Source organism: Atta colombica, unplaced genomic scaffold (genome assembly GCF_001594045.1).
Source record: "Atta colombica isolate Treedump-2 unplaced genomic scaffold, Acol1.0 scaffold1, whole genome shotgun sequence".
NCBI lineage: Eukaryota > Metazoa > Arthropoda > Insecta > Hymenoptera > Formicidae > Atta > Atta colombica.
Genome location: NW_017259183.1, coordinates 2,851,058 through 2,863,275, shown reverse-complemented (window position 1 = coordinate 2,863,275; position 12,218 = coordinate 2,851,058).

Genomic DNA, 12,218 nt, shown 5'->3' with positions numbered 1-12,218 from the left:
CAAGATACAACGAGAGATATAAGGAATAGAGACAAATGACAGGATTCTAGAGTATTTGGGAAAAGAAAACTTAGGGAAAGGGAAAAGAGAAGAAAAGGTGAAAGCCTTGTTCAAATTAAAGTGTGAAAACTTAGAGGAAGGTAATAAATATTGGGTATAAGAGTATAAGAAAAAGTATATAATATATTCTGTGGTAAGGGAAAAGATAATTTAAAACATTATGTAGAGGAATGTTCGGAAACAAGAGAAAATTTTATTAAATTAGGAAAAGATAAGGAAGAGATTTTAAGGAAATTGTATGATGAGGAGTTAGATGAGATGAAAAGGGAAATAATAAGGATATTACGGAAAGAGAGGGAGGTAGCGAAAAGAATAAGGGAGATGAAGGAGTTAAAAGAGGACAGAGAAGAAATATATAAGTAGAGAGAAAATATGGAGAGAAAAGGAAAATAAGGTGAACTAAGGAGTAAGTAAATAAAATATAAATATGTGATGATAATAATAATGGATAATAATAATGGACGGTGATAAGACTGTGATAGAGATAACGTACGTATATTGAACGAGAGCATTAATTAACATTAGAAGTAGATATAACTAAGAGAGAAAAGCGGATAAAGCGAAAAGAAATAAAATGAAATAAAATAGGAAAGTAGCAAAGAAGTAAAATCAGAGGGTTTAACCAGAAAAGTAGGAAAGTAAAGAGATAAGCAAAAATTTTTATAATAATATATGTGCGATAGCTTGCGGATGAGGTATGGATGAGTTAAGAATTTATATAAACCAAGTCCCCTTTTTGGCTGTAAATATTATATATATAATTAATGTTGTTAATATTATATATATTCGCTGAAATGTAATAAATTCTATTCATTTTACACTCCAATTAATTTATTGACTCGCTTCACGTTTTATTTTCATCAGGGTTTGTGTACACACTCTAATATGTAGATTATAGGGACTACAGGGTGTCTCAGAATATTTGTGACCATTTTGGGACTATACAGGATATCTCAAAATATTTGGAACTATTTTTGTGTGTAGATAGAGCGGATTAAACTGAATCGAAAGATCCTCTATCATTTTGCAATTTTTGCAATTATTACTCAATGAGCAAAATGTCTAAAATTGACGCATCAGACAACTTTCACAAGATATCTTTAAGAGTTGAATCATCTTTAAAATATGTCATAAAGAGCTCTGAAAAATGTCTTAAAATTGTCTTATGCGTCGATTTTATCCGCTTATTCGGCAATTTTTAGAAACTAACTATTGTAAAAATTACAAAATGGTACAAAATTTATTGACTCAGTTTAATTTACTTTATCTGCACACGAAAATAGTCCTGAATACGGAACATCCCGTATATCATTTAGGATTGCATCGACGTGCACATCATTCTTTCTCCTTGCGATTTTATAGGAGCCTCTTTTTATGAATTGGATGCCTAGATTCTTATGTAAAACTTAGTAGAAAAATTTTCTGGATTCGAGACGTGAAATGCCTTGATATTTTTCTCTGTTGTTATTAATTGTTTACTATACAAGCTCTTACAGAGGCTGTGTTACAAAATTTACTGTTAGTATTGAAAATCTATAATGCACATAACGAAAATTATAGATTTTCAGTACTAGCAGTAAATTTTGAAACACAGCCAGAATTAAAAATAAAACGATTTATACAAGGCCAATAAGAATCACAGGCTGGTGAAGGTGACAACGATTAAAATCTATACATTAATCGATTAATCGATTGTGTGGAATCTTCTTTATTTTGCAGTCAGAATTTTATAGTCCTCCATTGAAACTCATGGAAAAATCCATGGGAGTTTACAGCAAAATAGGAGCCTCCTTCCATGAGAATCGAATTTATTTGGGTATCTATGGTTAAACAAACCCGTAGGAAAATTTCCCAAGAATTAACAGCAGGGAAGACTATTGTTATTCCTTGAACTAATTGTAGTTCTAATATTAATCTATAATTTACTATAAATTTTTATAGGCTACCAAGCTACTTATATACGGAGTGTTTGGAAAATAATGATAAATCTTTCACATAGGGGCGGAATGGACTAAACTGAGAAGAAAAGTACTCTACTCTGTTACGAGTCCAGCGGACTCCCACGATTCTTTTCTTTCATGGAGATTTGGAATTCGTTGAAATAAAAAGACAGCTGCGAATACACACAAATTAAGCATTATAGCCTAGAGAAGACTAAAAATTTTCTTTTCCTACACTAAAAATTAAAACGAAAAATCTAGCATCTCCTTGTAAACGTTGTTCCGAGATAAACTAAAAATCGATGCACATGCACGAGTGGCGGGACCAAAAGGACACCAAGTTTGTGCCCCTCGGACATTGCGGCTAAAATAATAATAAATATATCATGGAAGCGTAAGACCGGCGCCAAGATAGCTTTTAACGGTCGCGATTCTCACAAAATCTAAGAAACGACACGCGACATTCAAGAGCAGATTCTGGATGATCTCGTTGCACGTGCGCTTTCTTGACGCATTGCACGAGCGTTTTCCCATAAATTTTAAGGTCATAAAATTTAGGAGAACACTTTTCTATATTACAGACTCCGGTCAATATCCTTTCCTCCTCCAAGATCTTGACTAATCCGAGAGCAAAGAAAAATCCTATTACTAGTTAACGAAACCTATTCCACCAATCCAAATTGGAGTAATCAGGAGCGATTAGTATAAAAATCGCGGTTCCGCCAGAGTGATTTTTCTCTCTGAGTTTGGGAAAACTATAGTTATCGGGACCTTTAAAAAAGGCTTTATCCGATTCTTAAAACCCTTTTTTTCCAGTAGAATCAATGCAAACTATCAACTAAAGGCATTACTTGATCGAGGAATTTGACGAAGCAGACTTGACGCCTATCATCCCACAGTCGACAGCACCCTCTCTGACGGTTTCTGGGCCACCTTATTCATTGTTATCGCCAAGTAGTAAGTTTTGATTTCGCTGCAGTACAGGTGATCCCTTCTCTTCTTGTGTGATCCCTCTTTAAAGACAACCAAATTTTTAGTGCGTTCACGCAGATCTTCCGTCCCTCGTCACCGTCACCTAGCGGGGACTAACAATGCGCGCTGATTTACCGTCCGTGTCCGCTTTAATTCCACGTAAAACTCTAGAGAACAATCTCCGCTAATTCAGGCATCAGCCCAAGAACAGACTCAGGTCGTTCAGCTATCAACTTCGATTCTATTCTCTCCTATTAGAAATTTTTCACTCCCCTGTTTCTGATTTGTCCTCAGACTTCTTCGATGATCTCTTCTCGTCCATCAGTTGTTGGAATACATGTCTTACTTTATTCCTTCCACTGACCGAGTGATAGTCAGCATCACAGGTTCCACTTATTTATTTATCCCCATACCATCCCTTATTCCCATCTATCCTCTTTCTTTCCAGCCACATGAGCTTACACAACTTTAATTTTCTCTTCCTCCTTCCAAACTCTCCACACTCAAAATAATAATAATAACGTTCGAATCACACATAATGCTCTTCACACACACACACATACACACACAAATGCGTACGACCATATACTTCAGAATAAAGAATCAAAGACTTGTATCTTTACATTTAAGAAAAATGTATTATTAAATATTTCTTTTATTATATTACTATTTTTATATTATTACTTTTATTAAATTAAACCCTCGTTTATTAATTAGAAAAACCTCTCCTTATATTTATTGTAAGCTCTCCACTTCGCCCTCTCCCCGATCACTTGGATTAAGTTCCATGACCGAAAGCCAGGGCATACGGACGTACAGGCACATCTGACGTTAAAGTGCGCTCTCCCAGTACACTGACCTAGTTTGGGCCTTTTAAATTTAAAAGGTACGTCCAACTCATGTGTCCGTTTAGCGGAGTACGAGTTGAGATTATCATTTCGTCCTTCGTTTGACCTTCGGCTTGTTAGGAGTCACAGGACGAAACGAAGTGCCTCCCGATTTGCGTCGGTCCTTCCCTTCACGATTCTCTTGCGGTTCGGAGCCTGGACCAAATCTAATAAAGCGAAGCTTGGACGTAACATAATCATTTTGTAATTTTCGAAAAATTGCAAAAGATAAAAATTGTTTATTTTCTTCTCATAGAATTCTACGAATTTTTTCAAAATTTTTTATCAACTTTTTAGTATTGCATTTTCTCATTTTTTTACCAATATAAGAAAATATGGTATTAAAAAATTCTGAAAAAATTCTAAAAAAATTCTTAGAACTTTATTAAAAGAAAATTAACAATTATTATCTCTTGCAGTTTTTTTTGTAAAGTTGATAGTATTCGAATAAAAAAATTATTAAAAATCAATTTTCGATAATTTTTAGCAATTAATATCTTGTTAACTATTACGAAAATTTTTATTTTTATGGAAAACTACATTATCATTATTATCATTTATGTTTCTCTTCGATTAGCCGTTATGCAATGTTGCTACATTTTTTATTAATAATGTCCTAAATAATAAATATTTCCTAATTTTGAGTCCGGAATCGATTTAACAACATTTTAATGAATGTAATTGTTAAGTTTTAAACTTAAGTATTTATTATTAATCAAGTAAACCAAGTTATCGTATAAAATGTAACTGGAATATCACCTTCTCCTCTACTAAATAGTATTAAAAACACATTTTTAAAAAATAACATTTAAAACATTTGTTTTAAATTGTTTAAAAAAAAGTATGTTTAATTTAATCTGATGTTTTAAACATTTGTTTAAAAAAAAGTTTTAAATAAAACAATCCTGCTCTCGGCGCGCCGCAGACGAGCACATGGACATGGGCTCGTGCTTAAGTAGATGGTTACCGATGGTTTTGCCAGACCGCCGTCTGCGTCGCCATCGTCAACGCAGAGTTCTTGGCTGAGTCAGAAGCCTTAATAAAATTGGTTGTCTAAGATTAAATGTCCTATCGATAAAGAATAATAAATTAAAAAAGATACTCTGCGTTGTACAATTTTGTTCAAATAAGTTTAACATTATAAAAATTTAAATAAAATAAAAAATATTTTTTTTTCATTAAAAAAACGTTTATTAAATAATCGTTTTTTTAATGAAAAAAGGGGACTTCTCTTGTTGTATTTTAAACATGTCTTTTATCATTTTAAAAATTTTATCAAATCTTAAAATCCAATCAGAAATAATTCCTCGAAAAGACATTGTCGACGTCATTACGATGAAAAAGTTGTCGATTCGAAACTTGCATCGAAATTTCAACATTTTCGAGTGACAAAAAATTATGTATGAGTGCAATGAGAGAGTTTGATACATTTTTAATATTTTTGGTATAAATTTGTGATACGTCATCTTATATTTTGAATATTTTCGTTCAAAGATTAAATCGATATTTTTTTCGATTTCATTTCGAATTGCAATATCGCTCTAATTAAAAACTTTCTCAAATTTTTCAGAATTTATAAATAATTTTATAATTTTTTTAGAAAATTGTGGAATTTTTTTATATGAATTGGAACATTTTTTACAACTATCGATAAAATTACATCTTTTACATCTTTTCTTCTAGTAATTCTTTGTATTCTTATTTTATTGTTCTATTCCTGCTGAATAACATTACTATTACACTTTTGTATTGAGGAATTTCAGGGAATAATGTCTCTTATCATAAATGAGCATGAAATCAAGGAAAAATATCATTGACTCTATCAAAGTTTAGCTAAATTAATTCTAACTCGAATATCGAAACAATCTTGATTTTTAAATTAATGAAATTTAAATCGTATATTATTATTATATTACTATATTACTATTATTTAACATTAATTATATTTTTTTTATGTGTTCCGCCTCTTTCACAACATCTTTGAACAGATATGTTACAACTATACATTCATTAGCATTATAGATGTTTCTTCGAAGGTTCGTCTCGTACGATCACAGAAATGAAGCATGGTAAATGGGAGGTTCGGATTCAGATGGGTGCATTATAAAATTAGTTCTCGAATTCATCAAATAAATTTTTTTTTATTATAATTTTATTATAATTTTCGTATATCCTCTGAGATATGATGCTAATCAATAATACTTATTTCCACAATAAAATTTCAATGGAACTTTAATGAAATTCTCTCCACCATTATTAGGCTATTAATGACATTACTTGTCGAATTTACTTATTGCATTAGTGACATTAGTAGTATATTTTTATGCTGATTAGATTAATTCAAGATTTTATTTCCAATTCAAAAATTAATCGAAATTGGAGCCAAACATCCATCGAAATCAATAGAAATTCCGAAAACTTTCGACTTTTATTTTCGACATCGATGTCTTTTCGAGAAATTTCTGACTGGGAAAAGCGTTTTTTTAACATTAAAAAACATTTCCTTGAAATATTAACAAAATGTTTTTTTAAGCATTAAACAAACGTTTTTTTTAACGTTTGTTTTGAATTAATGTTTTTTTTTTAATGAAAAAAGGAGACTTTTCTCGTTATTTTAAACATTTTTAAAAATGTTTTTTAACATTTTCAAAATGTTTAAAAAAACGTCTTTTTAAACATTTTTTCCCCATTGGATAATATTCGAGTCACAGACAGCATTTTATTGAATTTTTTTTGCAAAAAGATTTCCATAGTCTTTGAATGGTGTAATGAGCCATTCTCTTATTGAATACGCTTCGTCTCCTAGGATGTGTATCTAATAATTTAAGTACGCGCGAATAGTGAATTTTTGATAGAATTTCAGTCTACAAACATATCTATAAATCTCTTTCGAGTAATCGCATATGCCCTATAATGTTATTGAAGGGATATCTACATATGTTGTCTATTTACATATTGAATTTATTTTGTGGGCTGGCGTTGGATAATTTAATGAAAGTCTCATTAATGCAGCCAAGAACTTTTGGAAATCCTGCAATCTTTAATTTTATTAAGTTTTTTATTTTTAGAATATTGTTTTTATAAATAAAAAAATCATCATCATCACTACTTGATGATGACGAAAAAAGTATCGAGTATTATTTGCATATCTTTCTCATTTATATCAATTCTCGCCGCCATATTTTGCACACAACCGACATCGTCCCTCGGAGCTTGTGCTAGATTTTTGCACGAAAGTGCAAAAACTCGGCACTAGATTTACCAATGAAACAACGCATACTGAAATCCCTAATGAAACACACAGTCCGTGCCTAGTGCGCATTCAGTGCGCACCAGTTCTCCCAAACGTTATAAAGCCCGATTGCATCAACGTTATTTTGATTTTAAGCAAGGCTTAAAACTCTTTCCGTAAAACTCTTTCCGTCTCTATTTCTTTCTGGTTTTAAAACGAAAGATAAAGTTTTAAATCTCGCTTAAAGTCAAAGTGATTGATACAAAATCAATCAATCCGGGCCTAAATCAATCATATATTAAAGAATTTTACAACAGTTGCAAAGCTGCCTTCTTTACTGAACATATTGAATCCTATTCATTTTGAAAAAATCAATTTCCCATTAATTACGATTCATCGAAAACAGACGGACTACGTAAATTCATTGATTAATTCCCATTGGATTGCAACTTGTTCAATTAAAGTCTATTCAAAAGCAATCCTATAAAAAACTTTGTTAAATCCTATTTATTTGAAGAAAATGTGAAATATGCTATTAGTTTTTGTCGGCACTTTCTTGTAAATATACATGGATGTATATATGCCAATACAATTCCATTGAATCTGCTCCGATTTGAAAAATAAATAGGAAAATATTGAAAATTTCTAATGCATTAATCCGATTAAAACCGATTTCAATTATACCAATTATTTTAATCGGAAATTCACTGGTTAATTTCCATTGTGGATTTGGCATTCGCAGTTTGTCCAATTAAAACTTATTGGAAAGCAATTCTATAAAAACCTATTAAATTCTATTCGAAAGAAATATCTTATTAATTCTTGTTCAGCGTTTTCTTGGTATTACACGAGTACATATATGCTAATACAGTTCCATTGTGTCTACTCTGATTTGAAAAACGAATAGGAAAATATCAGTCCGATGCATTAATTCGATTAAAACCGATTCAAATTTTCCTAATTGGTTTTAATCGGAAGTTTTAAGCAGAGAATTGTTTCTGCAATTATAGTTATAGTTGCAAAAATGATATGCGACATTATTGTATTAATTATTATATATGCGACAATTATATATATTATAATTGTAATTATATATATTATATATATTATAATTGTAATTATATATATTATATATATTATAATTGTTGTCGATCAAAGAGGAAATAAGGTAAAGAAAATGGGAAGCCGCTCTATTAATTATGTATTTTTTATTTAACATCAAAAGTAATGACACTTGGGTTGTATTTGTATCAGTTTGCAATGTAATTTAATCCACGTGTGTATATTGTGTGAATGTGTACGCGTGTATGCGTGCACGTGTTGCGTGTAAAAACAAAATTCATCGAATAATAATTATAAATTACGAAAAAGAGAATCGTCCATGAGAATTATATAAATAACTACTGAACGATGTATAATAAAGTGTCATTTCCGAACATCTCTCGATCTGTAACCGGGTGTTTCTCTACACGCGATGTATAAAGTGGACGTGTGTGGCATGTACGCGACGCTTCAAAAATGCAAAAAAGACAAAAAAGAAACAGAAAAGAAGAGTACGGTAGACCTATGACATAAAAAAGCGTTCCCTTCTCTAAGAACGAGTCCGCCTTTCGAGGTCGAGGTTCCTACCATTCGCGCGCGCGATCTACTTATTCGTTTTTAATTATTTAAAATATGTACAGTATATTAATAAAACGTCATCCGCCTTCGTCTCTTCCTTCTTCTTCATCTTTTTTTCTTTTTTTCTTTAAAGATTTTCCTTAATCATTCAATGATTCCGACGTTGTATGCGGCGGGCTGTGCAGGCGCGCAGCGTCAAAATCCACCAGGGATTTTCCTAACAAATGCTAAAAATTCTCAAGTTTTTGTTATCGAATTTTGGGAAAAACGAAAGAACTATGTTTCTCATGAATTGAGTGTGTATTACTGGTGTATATGTATATGTATCTCGATCTCGATCGCGGAGAGACTCACGGCTCTCTCTCTCTCTCTCTCTCTCTCTCTCTCTCTCTCTCTCTCTCTCTCTCTCGCTTTCGTCTTCGAAAAACGAAGAGCTGCGCATGGAGCACCACGTGCCACTTGTCATTTTATCCGGAAACACGCGGGAAAGAACAGAGAAACGAATGCGATAGTCGCATCTAACGATTGATCCACCTTTAAATCGCGCGCGCAAATATATGAAAGCGTAACACTGTTCTGCACTCCATGGATAAGCTTGATGCATGCGCGTGAATAAGCATGTAAGCGCGGCGTCCCGCTCAGTCCACCGCAAAAGGATCGTGTGGTCTTAGACCGAAACTTGCTCTCCCGCCTGCCGTATATCTGTTTTCAACCATTGTTTCTCTTTTTCTTTTCTTCTTCCTCCAAATTTTCTTCCCCTCTATCATCGCATCTTTTCTACTTTATCCTTAATCTCTTTTTTTTTTGTTCGCTTATACGTACTTTGTTTTTTTTTTCTTCAACAACACGATCTAGACTAAACCATATATAATAATTACATCTAATATCTTATTGTAACATGTATTATTATTTATTATTTATCATTATTTATTTATTCTTACTATTATATTATTAATAATAATTAAATTATATTAGCCTAAAGTAAAGAGGCTGCGCACGACGGCAAAGCTTTTTTTGGGCTCCTACGGCTCCCCGGACACGGAACACCCTGTCGACAACGCTGCAGATCCTCTCCGTAGCTTTAAAATTATCCATCGCTCCCTTTCTCTTCTCGCATACATACGCACAGGTACTTACATGCTCCTCTCTTTCATTCTCTCATTTTCTCACCTCTCCCCCCCCCCCCCTCCCTCTCTCTCATCATCCTGTATTTTCGCACGCACATCCATACTTGAAAAACGGTGATTCACCGAAAGACAATCGCGCACGGAACATCTTAAATCTCCGCATTTTCGTTGTGACAGAAGCGATCGATCTACGACGGAGAGGTAAAATCGAGCTCTACTCCAAATTCCGATTTGGCTGCGTCTCTCTTTCTTCTAAGTTACAGTTTTCCTCTGTAAAACAGACATAGCAGCTGGAGAAGTGATAGTAGTTAATTGGGATCGGCGCCAATCGATCTGGAAACATGGCTGAATAACGTCCGAATCGATAGATTGTTGCTCGCCTATTGTTGATCTCGATGACAGCTGGTGAATAGTTGTTCGAAACGTCGCCAATTCCAGTTCCCGACATGCGGATTCATGTGCGTCTATCCGACGCCTTTCCTTCTCGCCCCCGACTCGAGAGAAAAATGCAGACCCGACGCGACATTCCCTTTAGACATCTCTCTCAGAGATGTCATTTAAACGTCTTTCAGCTGATCGATCTGCGGGACACGGTTCGCGCAATCTCTCGCGCGCGTAACAGAGAAAAACCGCGAGAGGTCAAGGGAACGCGCGCGTCGTTTCCTTTCGTATATTCACGTGTCCACTCGTAGCGAGACTCGAGGCAACAGCACCGAATGGAGGGAACCGGCAAAGAAAGAAACGTCTCGCGTTTATGCGCATACAGGACAGCACACCTCGGGAAAAACACCTCGATTATTGAACACTTAGGGTAGTTTTGGGGCCTGGACCGAGCGAGCGTTACATCTCCGCTCATCGATCCGCGTTCGCGTACTGCATAATCTTGCTCAACGCGATTTCCTCGCGGTTACTATATATAATATGTCGTTGTAACAATATAACTGCCATCGCTCCATTCTCTTTGCAAAGCAATTACATATATGTATAAGCATGCTCATCACAATGCATTAACGAAAAATGTTATTGATTCGCAAAGAAAACGGAATGATTGCCGTCCGATCGCTACGAGTGTCTTTAATCACGACTCCTTTAATGATAAATGACTTGAGGCAATCTTTTCAAGCACGATTATCCACTCAGATATCATCCGTTAAAGAAAACTCTGTTCGTTCAGAAATTCTTATTCTGCAGACCCTCTCGCCAACGAGCAACGCAATAGGATTGAGAAAAACTCCCGAGGGAAACGAGCAAGGCAAGCACGAGGAGAATATATTCGGTTTGCGAGATTGCATCGATGAAAAGTCTCGGATCGTCCCGGCCCGAAAAAAGTCGCGTGGCAGGCATTTTAAGTCACGGTTGTGTTATTTCGACACTACACGCACAACGCACAACGCACATACATGCGCTCACATATCTCACGTAAAACACGGACAGCGCGCTCGCCAGTTGGCTGACAGAAATCGCGAATTCGCTGCTATACAGGGCGTTCCGCGTTGTGGGGGGGTCAATGATTTTTAATTTATAGCGAGCTGTCCCGCTCTGGCATTTTTAATCTATGAAAAACTAAGAGAAGGAATTTTTATATTCTTCATTTAGCTTTTATCTAAGTAAGAACATTTCTTTTTTCACTTCTTCTGTTCCGCGCGCGACCCTTTTCTTCCTTTTACAGTTTGCACAGTGCATCATAATAATACAAAGTATCCACGGTATTCGACGTTCGCCGTCTTATCCTGCCGTATTGAATATTTCTCTCTCTCTCTCTCTCTCTCTCTCTCTCTCTCTCTCCCCCCCTTTCTCTCTTTACTTCTCTACACGCGAGCATTAATCGATTTCGTAATTTATTAATTTTCTCAGTGGCATGCAGTGGATTCTCCTTTTTTTTCTCGTTTATCCGATTCGCTGGCAATCAGACCGCGACCTTTCATTATTCTACTATCCGTACGTGTAATTAAATAACGTATCGCTTATTAGTCCGTCTTCGTCAATCGGTATATAGTGATTCAATTGAGTTATTGTATATATACTGTCCACATATCTTCGTCCACACATTGTCTCTACCTTCTGCTATTCGATTTCAATAAAATGAACCTTACCGCTGTGTGTTAGAATCAACCTCAATATCCTTTCTCCCATTCTGCCTCCTCGTATCGCGTGTGTTAGTGTGATTAACCTCACGCTAAAAATTGTAACTACTGAAACTACGCAATACATTTTTTGCCGTTTTTTCCTGATAGCTATACGGATTAAGATTCGAAACCGAACGTATGTAGTTTATTAATAATAATAAATACTGAGAATGCGGTTTTATTTAATTATATTTTATTATTTATTTCATTTAATTATATATCATAACTCTCTCTCTCTCTCTCTCTCTCTCTCT